We start from the raw sequence: 18,134 nt of genomic DNA, 5'->3' as shown, positions 1-18,134 counted from the left end.
GCTGACTCCCCACAGAGCACGGAACCTGACATAGGGCTCCACTTAAGACCCTGAGATCATGACCTGAGCTGAAACGAATTGATTGCTTACTGGACTGAGCCACCCAGGTGCCCCTGGATTATTACTTCATGGCGTAGGGAGAGGGGGGTGGGGCTTAAAGTGTTTTATCTTGCTTCCCTGCTGCAGAGACTGCTCTTGAGTCAGCCTAATATTACTAATTGACACACGGGCTCATGGTAGTAACTATTAGAGGCAGGTGTAATTGGCATATTTCCAGAAATATCTTTGCACTTATAGCACAAAGTTACTTTTTTTCTCTTTGAATTGTCACTTCAGGGTCCCCTGTTGGGTTTATGATAATGCAGTGCCTTCTTCAAGGAGTAGGCCCCCCAGGAACCAGACCAGCATGAGGACTGGTGGGAGTTACCCAGGAAAACTCATGTTTACCTCCGTGGGTCCGTGCTCTGCCAGCCCACCCATTCTTCCCCTTAAACAGGAGGACATGGGCGGGGTAGAGGGTCCAGTGGGGGTCTTTTTCCAGGCTGGCCATTTTCCCCTCCCCCTACACCTCCCCCCTCCCCGGGCACAGCCTCATCTCTTGTCCATGCTGGCTTTGTCTTCACTGCTTTCTCTCACAGGAGAACATGGCCTCAGAAATGGGATCCATGCAGTGTTTTGCGGTTTGTTTTGTATTTCATTCTGTTTTATATGTTTTTGAGTGCGACAAACATCATGCAAATTAACATGCAGGTACATTTTCATTTCACTTGTGAACTAAAGGTACTCATGGGTGTGAAGTAATTCTTGTCACCCTTTCCTATAAATTTACAGTGAGCCAAGCCTCTCTTGCTGGTTGAAGTAAACACTAACTTTCCTTTCTGTGTTTGAGAATACAGTAGAGAGGCCCCTGGGGGGGCTCAGTCGTTAATCATCTGCCTTTGGCTCAGGTCATGATATCAGGGTCCTGGGATCGAGCCCCATGTCAGGCTCCCTGATGGGTGGGAAGCCTGCTTCTCCCTCTCCCACTCCCCTAGCTTGTGTTCCCTCTTTCGCTCTATCAAATAAAATCTTAAATAAATAAAAGAATGCAGCAGAGGGGTGCCTGGGTGGCTCAGTTGGCTGAGGGTGGGACTCCTGATTGTGGCTCGGGTCATGATCCCAGAGTTGTGAGATCAAGCCCTGGATGGGCTCCACATTGGGCATGAAGGCTGCTCAGGATTATCTTTCTCCCTACTTCTCTCTCTGCTCTCGCTTTCTCACACACTCTCTCTCTCAAAAAAGAAAAAAAAAAATGCAGCAGAATATTTGTAAAAAATGACACCTGAGGAGCTGCTGGGTGGCTTAGTCATTGGGCATCTCAGGTCATGATCCCAAGATCCTGGGCTCGAGCCCCACATCGGGCTCCCTGCTCAGTGGGAAGCCTGCTTCTCTCTCTCCCACTTCCCTGCTTACATTCCCTCTCTCACTCTCTGTCCAAAAAAAAAAAAAAAAAAAAATCTTAAAAAAAAATGACACACAAATCTTTTAACAGAAGTATGTTGAAATTTAACTGAATCGAGTCTAGTGATGGAGGGACCAGTTTGAATTAGAAAACAGTCTGCGGTGCAGAACTGTAGGTGTGTGCCGTCCTAGCGGTAGGGGGCCACACCAGGGAGGCATGGGTCTTTCCCATAGTTGTGGCCCTGGAACAGCACAGTGTCTGCCCAGCACCCTAGACATGCTGGATAAAGATCATGTAATGAGTGAGTGAATCCTAAAGCTTTGGGGGTACGTCTGTGTTTTTTTAAGTGAAGAAACTTAATCTAGAAACTGAATAGCTGAGGTGGAAATACAGGCAAGTTCCCAGTAGCCATTCAACACTAACTACATTTTTAAAAAATTTTTTATTTTCAAGATCTGTAATAATCGTAACTGAGCCAAACATATATAATAACGTGAGATTTTTAGTTACTGCTTCAATAAAATGACCATTATAATTGTGATTAGCATATAAGTTTTAAATAGGTAATTATAATGTTCTTATGGAAATACTTAAATTTAAATACTTAAAAAAGTTTGCTTTCTTGAGTTGTTAAGATATGTGTTCTTTTAATATTGCTTCCACTGTTCATTTGTTAGTAAATCTTTGTGGGAGTTACACAAAGGTTTTTAGTAAATACCCTCTTTGGACTGTCATAAAGCCTGCATTCATTGAACAATATAGGATCATTGATTTTAGTGTGAAGGGACTAGAAATTATCTAGTTCACGCAGCTCATTATGTAGGGGAGGAAATGGCCCTTCGAATAGTTATGCAGCTTTTCAGTGTCACATTGGTGGCTCACCTGAAACTGGAAATCGAGTCTGGGGTCCATGGTTCTCTGTCTTGTGTATCTTTCTTATAACTAATAGACTTCTCACTACCATGTAACATATTAGTGTCTTTCCATGCAGATTTATCTAGGCAGTATGTTAAATATATTCAAACGGGGGACAGTGAGGTGTAGCCTTACCCGTAAAATTGGGATTAAGAAGGAGCTTTTCTGTTCTTCCTAGCGCTCCCGGAGTGTTGGATGCAGAAGGGGTTAATGAGAGGGAGGCCCACAGGGAAGGGTTTAGGGTGGTGAGCATTCATTCAGGAAGAATCTGAACATCCCTCAGGAGAAGGGAGTAAAGGTGTGGGCATCACATAGACTGAATGCTCTGTGTTGTGAGAAAAGGTGTAGCAGGATATTAGTGGAAAAGGCAAGTTGCAAAGTAGTATGTATTATCTGATCAAAAATAAAATCCTGCACATGTGTGTTTATATCATATGTCTCCATATGAGGAATGTAGGGATATATACATGCACATACAACGTATATACATGTATGTTACATATGAGAGGTTTCTCTATCTGTGAATGTGCATGGGGTATGCGTTGTCTCCTGGAGTGGGATCTAGAAACCTTGTTGTTTCTTTTTTTGTTTATCATTAGATTGTTTAATTTGTTTCAAGAAGCATCTATTATTTTTGTTATGAAAAAGACCTAATAAATAAAAATTAAAATCAACCTATAGCTTTGTGTATTTGTGATTTTTTTAAAAAAAAATAGGGAATGCCAGGGGCACATGGGTGCCTCAGTTGACCATGTGACTCCTGATTTCAGCTCAGGTCACGATCTCAGGGTCATGAGATTGAGCCCCGAGTTGCACTGGACAGAGCCTGCTTAAGATTCTCTCTCTCCCTGTGCATCCCACCACCCCAGCTCATGCACACATGGGCTCTGTCTCTCTCGCTCTCAAAAAAAATAAAAAATAAAAAAAAAATAAAAAATACAGGCTGCTTCATAAGTTTCCATGTCATCTGTGCTCAGGGGCCATGTGATCTTTTCTGTATTGTTCCAATTTTAGTGTATGCGCAAACACTGATGTTTTTAGTAGTATTGTGTGTGTGTGTGTGTGTGTGTGTGTTTAATAAACTTATAACAGTGAAATCAGTAAGTAAAATTTCCCATAGAAGAAAATCACAAATTATTACCTGGCTACTGATTGGCTCTGTTTGGATGATTTCTAATACACTGAAATTCTTCATTAGTAACATATACAGAAAGAACATCTTGAGGATAATTTTCCGATGTGCTTTCCCTAAGATCACATTTTTCAAATGCTTACATTGTTCATTCACATAATTTTAAGCATTTACATAATTCATAAGCTTTTGTATTTAGCATCAAACTGATTAAATAAGTATATTTTCCAATAAAAGATGAATGTTTCCATGGGAAATCAAGGCTAATAAATTCTCATGCCCATGGTTTAGTGAAGACTCAGAACTTTCTTTTGTCAAGAAATGAGTTGCTTAGTGTAATTATAATTTTCATTTAAAAAGAGAACATGAACTTTTTGCATTTTGCAAATTTTCTTAAATTCTAAGGCTCTGAGCCTTTAGTAACCGAAACAAGTGCAGATAACCTTGTAATTTTCCAACAGAAGGGATGCCTCACTCCCAAGATGCTATTTGTTTATTTTAAATCACAGGTACTAATAAAAGAGAAATATTTTTGAATGTAAATATTTACTGGAAGTGTGTTAGTCATAGGCCTCACGTAGCACTAAGAAAGCCATTATTCACATCGAACTTAAAAACTAGTCAATTTTAAAACTTGAAGAAAAATACCAGTCACAATTTGAGTGTACTTGGGGTGGAGACAACAAAATACTAACACATTTCTTGGCCAAGATCGGTGTGCATCATCAGTTGCTCTTGTGTCAGGCTTTTATGTTTTCATTAAAGTAGCACAAAATTAGTGTCTTTAAAAGACCATGAGAGTGGGGCACCTTTGTGGCTCAGTGGGTTAAGCCTTTGCCTTCTGCTCAGGTCATGATCCCAGAGTCCTGGGATCGAGCCCCACCTCAGGCTCTCTACTCCCCCCCCCCCCCCCCACCGCCTGCCTCTCTGCCTACTTGTGATCTCTCTCTCTCTGTTAAGTAGATAAATAAAATCTTAAGGAAAAAAAAAAAAAAAGACCACAAGAGGATAGCCAAGACCTGAGCCAGCAGTGCCTGTGGACTAGGGTTCTTTAGAGCCTACTGGAATGAATGAATGAGTGAATGAATGGAATTCTTAGATCGTGTCTGACACAGAACAAATGTTTAATAAATTTCTTGGTTTGGATACTCATTTTATATCATAAACCTTACTCACTTGCTTTGTGTATACGGGGAGAGGTTTGGTTGATCAGTGTTTGTGGGACCAGAAAAGACTCAGCTTTCCGAGTATATAATGTGTTGTATCTTTAATCTTTAATCAATTAAAATGAAAGGAGTACCCGCATGTTGGTAAGCAGATTGGCTCTTTCTGTGCATGGATTCCTCTGTGTACATGAACAATTTCACTTCTTAATGAGTAATGGAAGGATTAGGAGCACCAACTTCCCAGGCAATCAAAAGTTTCTATGTAACTTTTGACTCCAAACTTCACTACTAAGAGCCTACTGTTGACTGGGAAACCTTACTGATACCTTGTCAATGAGCACATATCCTGTCTGTTGTATGTATTGTGTACTGCACTCATACAATACAGGAAGCATTAGGAAAATCACAAGGAAGAGAACATACACAGTCATGTCCTGTAACATATGTGTAGGAGCAGACCTGTGCAGTTCAGACCTGCATTGTTCAAGGTCACTGGAGCCTTGGGAATTGCCCACTTGTACCAGAGGCAGAAAGAGGTTCATTGCAGCACTGTCAGCAGTTGTAAAATACCAGAACCCCTCAGTGTCCATCAAAGCGAGTATGTGAGTGAACTTTAACATCTCCACACTGTGGATTAAACCTTAGCAGTTAGAAGGAGGAAGCAGAGCTGTGTGAGAGCAGGGATTGCAGAAGAAGCAGTGAGTCAACACTTGGGAGCACTGCACGTGATGTGACTGCATTTACAGGAAGTTGAGGACTTGCATGACGGTACTCTGTTGTGTATGGATACATATGGAGCAACAGCCCAAGAAATACTTGCAAGTGAAAACCCCAGATTCAGGATAGCAGTCACATCTTTAGCATGAAGAAAGGGAAGAGGATTGCAGAATGTTCTGCAGGGGAATCTACTTAATATGGTGGGGGGGCAGATAAGACAGAATTTAAAGATGTCTATAAAGCTGGGATATGAGGGCATGGGCACTCATTATATCTTTTTTCTTTCTTATGTTTGAAATACTTTATGTGCACACAGATTAAAATAAGTACTTGGAGATACCATAAAAGTAGCAAGGAGAGAAAGACAGTGTGACCGCTGGAGTCAGAGTCATGGGTCTGCCCTCTCTGCTTCTTTGGACTCTGGCCCTCAGCTCATGGCTTTACCTCTCTGAGCTTGTGATCTCATCTCTAAAGTAAGGATAATAATACCGCGGGGCTCCTGGGTGGCTTAGTCAGTTAAGCGTCTAACACTTGCTTTCAGCTCAGATCTCAGGGTCAGGAGATTGAGCCCCATGTCAGGCTTGTATCAAGCATGGAGCCTGCTTAAGATTCTGTCTCTCTCCTTCTGCCCTTTCCCCTTCCCTTGGCTCACAAACACACTCCCTTTTTATGACAAAAAATAAAATAATTTAAAAAAATAGTGTCTCAATCCTAGTTTGTTAGGAATTAATAGCATCCCTAAAGTGCCTTTTATAGTTGTTGATGCAGAAATGCTAAGAACTGGGAGTGAGGTCTGAGCCCCAACAGACATCATCCTTGCCCTTACATCATAGGGGAGGTAGGCCATCAGCTAATCACCCACGCATATATAAATGACACCTGTAATCTGTATCTTGAAAGACATGTGCAAGTGTAATTCCCTCTAATAGGGGATATTATGGACCACAAATTTGTGTCCCCTCAGATTCATTGTTGAAACTCTAATCCCCGGTGTGATGGCATTTGAAGATGGGGTCCTTAAGAGGTAGGTAGTTCTTGAGGGTGGCGTCCTCATGGTGGGATTAGTGCTCTAGTAAGAAGAGATGGGAGAGATCGTGTTTCGCCAGCTGTCCTACTGAGGAAACCAAGAAGGGGGCTCTCACCACAAGCCCTTTCTGGCATGCTGGTACCTGGATCTGGGACTGCCCAGACTCCAGAATGTGAGAAGTAAGTGTTTGTTGTTTGAGCCCCCCAGTCTATATGAGTTTCTGGCTACAGCCGTGCAAACTGACTAGGACTGGGGCCGGAAGCTGGTTGGGGAGGTCCTAAAAGTCTTCTCTGACAAATGTCTTAGGGCTAGGCTTTGAAGAAAAAGAGCAGTGAAAAAGAGAGGGTGGTGTGGTCCAGCCCAAAGGCACAGCCCAGAAGTGCTGCTGGAGGGGGCACAGCCAGAGAGGAACCCCAAGGAGGCCAGCTCCAGGGGGAGGGACTGGAGATGAAGCTAGAAGGCACGAGTCAGATGTGTGGCCCTCTGAAGTCCCAGCTGGGTAAGTGGGGATGAGAAGAACAAAGAAAGATGCAGTTGGGTGGACTAGAGTGCCTGAACCAAAAACATTCTTGAAGGATGGCGTGGGAACAACTGTAAACAATGGGGGCATTGTTAGGAAGTCTTACACATTGATCTGCTGGAGGGCCCAGGGTAGTCAGAGTTCACATGGCTTTTTAGAAGATGAGAACTGAGAGGTGGAAACTACATCCACAAGTCCGTGGGTAGTTTTTTGAAACATCTGTGCCATTGGCAAAAAGTCTTGGTCCTTACTCCCTTAGTCCTTTTTGCCAGTAGCTGTTCACCCTAAAGGTCTCCATCTTTAAATAGAATAGAGTGCTTTGTGGTGCACATTCCTAAGTTTACACTGTTACACAAACACAGAGTTAAAGCCTAAAATAAATAGTGAACAAATACCAAGGAACTTAACAGTGTTCTAAATAAATGGTTTGGGTCTAACCACTGTTACCAGAATGACCGTGATATTCCTCTCATTGCCACCCTCAGCTGAAGTGCCTATTAATACGTTCATGTTTGCAGTGTTTTCCAACTTTCATGAGTTAAACAAACACTTGTTGAGAGTTCACTGTGGCTAAAGCACCATGTAGAGTGGGTGATCGATGGGCGAGTATATTGGTTTGCTCCTCCTCGCTCCCAAGATCGCTTCCCTCTATCCAACCCTGACTGTGGAGCTGCTCCCCATGTCTCTGAGGTCATCCCCATGTCTCTGCCAGCAATAAAAGGCAGCCAGAAAGTGGGGAGAAGGTGTGAGCTGGGCCCCAGACACTGGTTAATTAGAGAACTAGATCTCGGTCCCCATGGATCACATTTAGAGATTGCTAAGGAACCAACTCATTTTGAAAACTGGCAGGTAATGGGAGAAGATCAAGGACTTCAGGTGTAGTTTAAGAAAATGGAGAAGCACAAAGATAAACATTTTTAAATAAACATTTGACAAAAACTTCATGCTGTTGACGGTTTGTCAGAATGAACATTCATGCCTTACTTGTGGAGTACGGAACACTTCAAGAGAATGGCTTTATCGTATGCATCAAGACTCCACTGCTGGGAGTCTTAAGGAAATGACAGTACACATGAAAAAGTAATGTATGAAGGTAATTCACTGAGATTTCTTAATTATAAAAATCAGAAGCAATCTAAATGTTATCAGGAATTTTTGAATAAATTATGAGGTATCACCATGATAGAATATTATGCAACCATTCCAATTTATATTTATGAAGCTTAACTTGAGAACTGGGTTGTCCTATTAAGTAGGGAGGAAACAGCACAATCCCGGCTCTGTTGTAAAAAGAGGAACATGGGCACATATATGGGTCTGGAAATACAGGCACTGGGATGTTGAGAGAGCATGCCGGCTTTGGGATTGTGGGTGATTATTTTATCTGTGTTCATGCTTTTCTGTGCCATCCAGTGTTTCTTCAGTATGCATGCACTATGTCCGTCACCAGAAAGAGAGCAGACAGTATTTACTTAAAATAACTTCTGGGGCGATATTCCCATGGGAGGGAATGCAGACTGCCTTGGCCTTCCTAGCAGTCTAAGGCTGTTTGTTCCAGAGAAAGCACCTATGTTTTCCAAAGAGAGGGCAACACTTTTCCTGTCCAAACTACTGAGGGATTCCTGAGCCCTTCTGGGGGAAGTGCAGCTTTCCTGAGTGTGAAGAGGGGGCCGAGTAGCCTTCTAGAAGAGCAGCAGGAGAGGGTGCTGTACAGGAAAGCTGGTTTGAACTCATGTTACTTTGAGAACACTCACAGGCCTGCTGTGTCCCATGACAGGGAACTGCTCCATACCTTTTAGCACCATTGATGCAGAACCATTCCCATTGTTCACATCCACGGATTTTAAGGAAGGAACGGGAGATTCAGACAAGAGCTTCTGTCTTTTTTCTTTCTGAAGTTCTCCTTACAGTGGTGAGGGAGGAGCTGCATTTGCGGCTCCGTTGTGGATTTATTGGCAGAGGCAGCTGACATTGGGGTATAATTTGAGCTTGTAAAATTAGCAACACGGTATTTTCAGTTGTTGTGCTCAAGTATTTTTACAGATCATGTACCTTTGGTTTTGGTTCAAAGGAAGAATACTACTTTGACACTCTTTAATTCTAGATTTTGGAAGGGACACAAAAGATGTTCCTATTTTGGAAAGAGTAGACAGGAACAGATTTTTGAGTGAGTACCTTCATATATATTTGTGTGGGTTTATGTATCCAACACGTGCTCATGAAATAAGACTATTTTACCAAATGAAAACATTTGATTAAAGGAAATTTTGAGGTGGGGACTTCAATAATTAACATTTAGAAAAACAGCTTTTCTTTCTTTTCTGTTGAGTTAGAACCTTGCCCCATCTTGAAAGGAAGTACTACATGAGCAGACAAGGAATTGTCTCATTTCCTTCTGAGCCTGACATGGAGAATTTTTAGCTTCTCTTAATCTTTTCCATCATGGTCTCGTTACCGTATGTGTACATGTCATGAGATAATAAAGAATAAAATACTTGTACATTGCAGATCATTTAAGATAAAATGCACATTGCAAATAAGTATAATAATGTTATTTTGCAACGATTTTTCTCATCTCTTTAGATTTAGCTTCTAAATTTAATTCCTCCTTGCAGGTGTATGAATTTCTCTTTACTACTCTAGGGCCATTCCAATCATCTGCACCACAAAGGAACATTTTCTCTAACTAGTGTAGTAATTTGGGAATGGCAGGTATCTGGAGGACTCTAATAGCATGGCAAAAGGAGGAGATTGATGTCTGGTGGGAACTTGTCTTGTCTGCATTACATCTGAAAGCATCTTTGTCTGGTGAGGGAAGAAGAAATACTGCAAATTTGCAGGTTAATGCAAAGGAACTGAATTTTTCTCTTTATAACTTTGTAAATGGAGAAATTCTCTCTATGTTTCCTTTGTTGTAGTTTTACAACTTCCTATGTGTTCCTCTTTTACAGCATTTCCCATTTGTCTGACTTGGTTTTCCATGGAATTTGACAGAACAAAGAAAACAGTTTATATGGAATTACATAAATTCCTTATTTCTGTGACGGGCCAGTCTCACTGGACATAAATGATAATGGCAACAATTGAAAGTATGTTAAACATCAGCATAGAGGATCTGTACAGATATGCAGAAACTAATATCCAGTGGAGAAATTAAAAATATTGTCAGAGAAGATAAAAGTTTTCCAAGGGACTTTTTCAGAAAGAATGTCAAAGTCTGTCCCATGTAAAAGGCTTTCCTGAAATAGGTAAGATTATGCCTGGACCAGCCTTTGGAAAAGATATGAGTCCATACAGCAATTAGATTAGTGGAAGGATACTGTTAACTAAAGAAATGCCAGTTAAAATAAGGCAGGAGAATAATTTCATGTTTTTTAAACTGACATTTTCTTTTCTTTTCTTTTCTTTTTTTTTTTAAAGAAGAGGAAGCTCAGTCCTTGTCAGGTTGAAGGATGTAGAGAACAGCTTAAGCACCATAAATATGTTCATAGCCTCTGACCCAGGAATTCCAAGCATAAACATTTATCTTAAGAAAATAATTGAAAAGACTTAGACACAGCTGCAAGAGACCAAGGGTATGCACGCGGACCAAGTGTTGTATAGAAACCTTATTTTTTCCACTTTGCAGATTGATTGTTTAGAGACAGACTGTGCAGGAGTTGCAAGACATAGTGGCTCAGCCACAAGCACGCACAGAGCTGTTAATTCTGCAGATAGACTCGTGCATGTGCTTGCACAAGGCTCAGTGGAAGTACAGCCATGGCTCCGGAAGTGGGCAGTGTGGAGAATCACGGTGCCAGAATATGGCGAACCTGGACGGTGTGCTAACTGTGCTTCCGGGTAGACACATGCCATCTGCACCCGCACCGTGGTGGGGGCCAGTGACACACCACGAGGGGAAGGGACTCTGATGATGAAGAGAGCCGGCAGAGTAACAGCTCAGAAGACAAGGACCCGTCTTGTCTTTCTCACCCTGGTTCCCCAGTAGAGGACCTGTCCTGTAGCTGGCTGTCAGTCAGGGGTTCGATTTTGTCCATCACTATTTTCTCTAGACTCTGATTGCTGGTGCAGGCTTCCAAACTCCTGCCGGGTGACTTCACCAGAATCACTTGAGATGTCCGTTTGTTTATTTTTTATTTTTTTAATTTTTTTTAAAGATTTTATTTATTTATTTGTCAGAGAGAGAGAGAGAGAGCGAGAGCAAGCACAGGCAGACAGCCTGGAAGGCAGAGGCAGAGGGAGAAGCAGGCTCCCTGCGGAGCAAGGAGCCCGATGTGGGACTCGATCCCAGGACACTGGGATCATGACCTGAGCCGAAGGCAGCTGCTTAACCAACTGAGCCACCCAGGCGTCCCCGTTTGTTTATTTTTAAAGATTTTATTTATTTATGAGAGAGAGAGATAGTGAGAGAGGGAATACAAGCTTGGGGGAGCTGGAGAGGGAGAAGCAGGCTTCCCTTTGAGCAGGTAGCCTGATGTGGGACTCCATCCCAGGACCCCGGGATCATGATTTGAGCTGAAGGCAGATGCTTAATGACTGATCCCCCAGGTGCCCCACTTGAGATGTTTAAAAACATAAATGCCCTGGCCCCTGTTCCCAAGTGTTTATTTTGAAATAAATTTAAACCTTGAAAAAACAGGGACACCTGGGTGGCTCAGTCCATAGAGTGCCTGACTTTTGATTTTAGCTCAGGTCGCGATCTCAGGGTCCAGGGATGGAGCCCGGGGTCAGGCTGTGTGCTCACTCTGTGGGGAGTTTTCCTGAGATTCTCCCTTTCCCTCTGCCCTCTACCCTGTCCCCATTCACCGCCCCCCATAAAATAAATAAATAAAATCTTAAAATACAAACTTAGAGAGGTCCCCTTGACTCTTCATTTAGCTTCTCTTCATGTTACCCTATGTAACGATAGCACAATTATTAAAAAAACAAGGAAATGAATATTGTCATAATACTATTAACTGATCTATAAGCCTTATTTGAATTTTGCCAGTTTTCCCATTTATATCCTTTTTGTGGCCCAGAATCTGATCTAGGAACCCACATTGCGCTCAATTGTCTTGTTTGCCCAGTCTCTTTCAGGGTGTGATGTAGCTCCTCAGTCTTTATCTTCCATGATGTTGGCAATTTTGAAGAGCCTTTTTTTTTTTTCTTTTTGGTAAATGTCTCTCAATTTGGGTATATCTGATGTTTTCTTGTATTAGACTGAGGTTATACATTGGGGCAGAAATACCACAGGAGTTGTATACCTTAGTAGATCCTATAAGGGGTAGATGATGTCAAGTCTTATTACTGGTGATGGTAACTTTGATTTCTTATGGTGTCCACCCAGGTTTGTTTCCCTCTGTAAAGTTACTATTTGTTCCTTTGTAATTAAGTATCTTGTGAGGAGGTACTTTGCAAATATCCTATTTCTCAACAAAGCTTCATTAAGCAGATACCAGGATACCATAGTAGTTATTCTTATAGTCAACAGCATCTGTGGCTTGATGACTTTGTAAATATCCTGATTCTCATCAAAACGCTGTGACTCTTGCCTACAACAAGTATCACTATGGTACTTGCTTGATTGTTTATTTTTACCCTTCCTTCCACATTAATAATTGGAAAGCGACTGTAAGGAAAAACTGTCTCTTTTCTTTCATTTACTTATTTATGTCACTGTGGCCTCAGGAGTGTTTATAGGACCCTGTGGGCTTTCATCCAGTACCATCATTAATTTGTTATTCTGCTCAGATGGTTGCAACCGTGGCCATGTGAACTCCTTTGAATTAGCTTTTGACTTCTTTCCACATTTTTTTTAGCACATTTATACTTTGACGCATCACAAAATATTCCAAGCTCGTCTTCTATTTTTTTTCTGCAATGGCTCTAGAACTCCAACGGTTTCCTGTACTGGAGAGTGGCATGTAATGCAAAATCAGGATTAGGATGCTGGATGTGCCGCCTGCTGTTTGGGCATTTTTGCTCGTAGGTCTGTCTGGCTGGATGGAGCTAGTTAACACACATATGCGTGTGGACTCAGCTGCACACATTGATTTCAGTATCTACATACCTCTGACTCAAATACCATAGGACAGGGTTGTTTCTAAAATCGCCCATCCTACTGGTCACTTGTTTCTCCAGCAGTGAGAGACTTGTCTCCTGTTATCTATAATACATTTACTTATTTCTTCAAATCTTGTAGACACAAAAAGCAATGACTCTAACTGGAGGTCGGTTTGTCCCCAAAGGCCATTTGGCACTGTCTGGAGACATAGTCCATTGTCGCAACTCAGGTGGGGGAGTGCTAATGGCAGACCAGAGATGTGCCCAGGATGGCCCCCACACTAGAATTAAATGGTCCAAAATGCCAGTAGTGCCCACACTGAAAAACCTGGGGCATTGAGCAATTTCAGAATGGCCAACCTATACCCCTATGAAAAACACATAATCTTTATGTAGTTCCTTTTTCTTTAGTCTCACAGTATTCAGTCAAAACAGTGTAATTGAGTTTATTAGGACCATTTCCTTCCTCTGCCTATGGTTGTGACTCACTTGTAACCCAGTTAGGGTCCTTTGTTAGTGTCTGTACTCAGTGTGGGGTGTGGTCGATTGAACGTAGGTTCTAAAAGTCAGAAAAGGATAGAAAGATGTGCTCCAAAAGTACGGAACAGTTTTTACAAGTTCCTCAGATGATTCTGATTTTCACCTTTTTTCAGAACCAGTGGTGTAGCCCCTGGGCTGTGAAGTCAGACCTGAATTTACATCCGATCTCTAATCAGGTGTGTAATGTTGGGTAAGTTACTTTCCCTCCCTGAGTCTGTACTTTCAAGGGTTGTCATGAGGGTGTGAAAGTGTACACGTGGTGTTTATCAAAACATCCACACAAAAAGGGAGTTGAGATGAGAGCTGTGTTCATTCTTTCATGTATCCATGTAACAAATATATTGCATCACTACTATGTGCTGGGGTGCTATACTTGTTCCCTAGTGAGACAGAATAACTGAGACCTGGCTCGTGCCTTTGAGGGGTTCATATTTTAGGGGGGCTCTTGGAGGTTTTAGAATAGCTATTTCTTACATCGATGTGCAATATAAGAGACTACAGTGAAAGTAAATCATGATTTTGTGGAAGCTTTTCCCTAGAAGGCCCAACAAATGCAGACTATCTGTACTTCTCTGGTCAGCTATCGTGGTAAAAAAACAGCCATCTAGAGAAACAGATCATTTTAGGTCTCTGACTCTTTCAAATAGAAGTCATTTCAGGCTTGTAAGAATATCTAGATATCGAACTATATGAAGTTGAACTCTCTAGGGAGCATCTGTAGTCAGATGTTCTTGGATACTAAGCATTCAGGCAATTTTAAAAATATGTATGTGTTCTAGAGCAGTGCTTCTCAATTTTAGTAGGTACACAGATCATCTGAGGATTTAGTTCAAAAGCAGAATCAGAGTCAGTACATCTGGCTTGGGGCCTGGGACTCTGTATTTGTAATAAGCTCCTAGCAGATGTAGCTGGTTGTGTGTCACACTTCGAGAACAAGGGTTATGGCCTGACTTTGAATCATATTTTTTGGCTTTGAACCCTAGTTCTTCAGCTTATTAGATATGTGCCTCTTATTAGTGATTGATTTCACACTGAGCATATCGTACCTTGAGATTATTAGCAATTAAAGTCACCACTTGGAGCTTATTGACATTTTAAATTCGCAGTACAGGAAGACTCATTGGTCTTCTCATTGGTAGAGAGAAAAGCAAGTGATTTGGTAGTGCAGCTAAAGATGTACTACTTCTGTTTGGATCCACATATTATCTTTGAGATTTTTCTTCCCCATGGCGACAACCACTGGTACCTAAATAAACTGAAATTAGGACCAGGGTTGTGTTTTGTTTTGTTTTGTTTTTTAAGTAGGCTCTATGTGGCCAACTTGGGGCTCAAACTCACAACCCCGAGATTAAGACCTGAGCTGAGATCAGTGGGTGGACACTTCACTGACTGAGCTCCCTAGACACCCCTGGTTTTTTGTTTGTTGGTTGGTTTGTTTTTTTAAGTAAGTTCTACACCCAGTGTGGGCCTTGAACTCACGACCTGACAGCAAGGGCTGGATGCTTTACTGACTAAGCCAGCCAGGAGGTGCCCCAATACCAGAGGTTTTTAAAAAAATGCATATATATACACACACATACATACATTTAAAACTGTCCTTACTATGTCAATATATAAATAATAAATAAAAATGTTATAGTGAAGCAGTTTTTGAAATAATAACTAAATAACTAAATAAATAACTAAAACAATACTTTATTATTTACATTGTCCTGTTAACAAATTTCTAATTTGTGTGTTTTTGAATTTAATGAATTTTTTGGTACAAAAGTATATTTCTGTAATTTATATTCTAAATTGGAGGTATGTGCTCAGGAGCACAAAGGGTGGAAGAAAAAAGTTTTCATTTTATTGCTTTGTAACAAAGAAAAAAATGACTTTCTCTTAAAAACAATATTGAGGGCAGATGTGAATGGTTTGCCACATGGACAAACTGAAGATCCCCTTAGGGTGTTTTCAGGATATCTGACACTGCAGAACTCTCTATGACCACTCCAGGTAGTTTAGCTGGAATTGGGGATGCTTCACTCAGGACTAAATGTCTGGCAACACAATATTCCTCCCTTCCCCAAAAGAGAGGATAAAGAATCCCAGAATTTAAGTGACTGGTTGGTGTGTTACATTGATTAAATGGGATTGACCTAGTCCCGATTAATGAGAGTTCCAGGATCTTCAAAACAAAATAATTATTAGAACATAAGGCAGTAAGTATAAATGGATTAGCCCACCCTGGCATTGTAGCAAGGTGAGCTGCTTGGGGTCTCCCTTGTCCTCAGTCTTTGCCTAGACATTTCCAGCCAGCAGAGCTGCAGTGCCCAGACTCTTTGATCTGTAGAACCTTTTATACTCTTTACATTGGTTGAGGACTTCAAGGAGCTTTTGTTTATGTGAGTTACAGCTATCAATCTTTACCATGGTAGGAATTAAAACAGAATTTTAGGGGGCTCCTGGGTGGCTCAGTTGGTTAGGCATCCACCCTCAGCTCAGGTCATGATCTTGGGGTCCTGGGATTGAGCCCCACGTCAGGCTCCCTGCTCATCAGAGAGTCTGCTTCTCCCTCTCCAGCTCCCCACTGCTTGTGTTCTGTCTGTGTCTGTCTGTCTCAAATGAATAAATTAAAAAATCCTTAAAAAAAATAATTTTAGGGGCACCTGGGTGGCTCAGTGGGTTAAGCCTCTCAGCTCAGGTCATGATCCCAGGGTCCTGGGATCGAGCCCTGCATCTGGCTCTCTGCTTAGCAGGGAGCCTGCTTCCCCCTCTCTCTCTGCCTGCCTCTCTACCTACTTGTGATCTCTGTCTGTCAAATAAATAAAATATTTTTAAAAATTTAAAAATAAAAAAAATTTAGGGACGCCTGGGTGGCTCAGTTGGTTAAGCAGCTGCCTTTGGCTCAGGTCATGATCCCAGCGTCCTGGGATCGAGTCCCACATCGGGCTCCTTGCTCGGCAGGGAGCTTGCCTCTCCCTCAGGCTCTGCCTGCCATTCTGTCTGCCTGTGCTTGCTCTCTCTCCCTCTCTCTCTGACAAATAAATAAAATCTTTAAAACAAACAAACAAACAAAAATAAATAAATAAAAAATAAAAAAATTTAAATAGTCATTAATTCATTAAAAAAATAAACCTATTACATGTTAAGATAAATAACATATTTTGTGAAAAAAATAACTATTTTTCCAAATAAAAAGAAGAGAACAATGGCAGGGTTTTACACTGTTTACAGATTTCTTTACTGTCTGGCTCACTAGAAAGAGCTGGATTTTTCTGTTTGCTTAGTCTGCTACAACGTTGCTCATCATGTAGCCTCCAGAAAACTGCACTGGACACTTATGAGGGAGTAAGAGTGAAAAGGGGACTGACCTAGCAGGTGCCCTGGAAGGGGATGTGGGACCTGGGGTCTCCCTTCTTCCTGAGTTAAGGGGGTTGCTATGGCTCTCCAAGGCCTGTGTGGGGCTGGATCCGCTTCTTGGGAGAGGATTGGCAGGGGCAGAGTTAGGGGTGCGTGTGGAGCCATCTTCCCTGTTTCAGCCTCCCTGACTGTGTCATGGTTTCATTCTTAAATCAGCTTCTGTGGTGCTCTGATGTCCCACAGGCTGCCTGGGTGTGTCTCTGCTGTGTCCAATAAACGTGGTCTCTTCCAAGTTTCCTGAAAAATAGATTAACTGGATAGGATTTGCCCAGTTTTGAGTTTTTCTTTTATAAATTATTCATATATTTTTTAAAGATTTTATTTATTTATTTGACAGAGAGAGATCACAAGTAGGCAGAGAGGCAGGCAGAGAGAGAGGAGGAAGCAGGCTCCCTGCTGAGCGGAAAGCCCGATGTGGGGCTCCATCCCAGGACCCTGGGATCATGACCTGAGCTGAAGGCAGAGGCTTTACACTGAGCCACCCAGGTGCCCCAAATTATTCATATCTTTTCTTACCTTTTGTTAGTACATTACGTGGAAAGACAAATGAACAGTTAAATTATGTTATTGTTAATGCCAGACTTTTAAATGATCATATAAAATTCATAAACTTGTTTTTTGTGTGTGATATAGGCCCTTGGTTGATTTTTTAAAGGGAAGCATTTCAAGAATTGCTTTTATTTTTGTTCCTTTTTTAAAAAAAGATTTTTTATTTTTTTACTTGAGAGAGAGAGCACAAGGAGGGAGAGGGAGAAACAGACTCCCCACTGAGCAGGGAGCCTCATGCTGGGCTTGATCCCAGGACTCTGAGATCATGACCTCAGCCAAAGCAGACACTTCACTGACTGAGCCACCCAGGTGCCCCGAAGAAATAAATTTCTTGGAGGGGGTGGATATATATATAGTAACACTTTCTGCAGTGAAGTGATTCCTAATTTGTCTTATAGAATTAAATAGATCCTGTTTTATGCCATCTCATGCAAACTCAGTGTGATACTTCAAAAAGAGCACCAGTGTGTTCTGCCCCATGAGAAAATGTGAAAACCCTGCAAAGGTCAGCTCAGTAGGCCATGTTTAGGCTTCATCTGCTGTGTGTGCTGTCACCCGTGGAGTCCCTGCCTCTCAGCTGTGGGGAGACCTCTCAAGCTCCAACACTGGAGCTGATGCTCATGCTCCTTTAGTGTTTCTTCTCCACGTTTTCCTGATGCTGATGGCACAGAGCGAGG

General features: G+C 41.8%; 1 protein-coding gene and 1 long non-coding RNA gene across 8 annotated transcripts in view; both read left to right on the top strand.

Annotated features, from left to right (window-relative positions):
• Window positions 1–18,134, top strand: part of LOC309850529 — a 510,333-nt gene that overhangs the window by 94,499 nt on the left and 397,700 nt on the right. The gene's annotated exons all lie outside the window — the stretch shown is intronic.
• The window catches only part of DISP1 (dispatched RND transporter family member 1), a 175,179-nt gene that overhangs the window by 63,708 nt on the left and 93,337 nt on the right, over window positions 1–18,134 (top strand). For 4 of the 7 annotated variants that reach the window (XM_082704525.1, XM_082704531.1, XM_082704528.1 and 1 more), the window contains one exon: window positions 13,617–13,679. The exons of 1 other annotated variant lie outside the window; for it this stretch is intronic. The gene's annotated coding sequence lies outside the window, so the exon portion shown is untranslated. Of the gene's footprint in view, window positions 1–13,616; window positions 13,694–18,134 lie in introns of all 7 variants that reach the window. 2 more of the 7 variants (XM_082704527.1, XM_082704530.1) reach the window with 1 other exon arrangement.

Source organism: Mustela nivalis, assembly GCF_964662115.1.
Source record: "Mustela nivalis genome assembly, chromosome: 16".
Lineage (NCBI taxonomy): Eukaryota > Metazoa > Chordata > Mammalia > Carnivora > Mustelidae > Mustela > Mustela nivalis.
The sequence above is the reverse complement of the archived record's forward strand: the minus strand, read 5'-3'. Positions and strand labels throughout refer to the sequence as shown.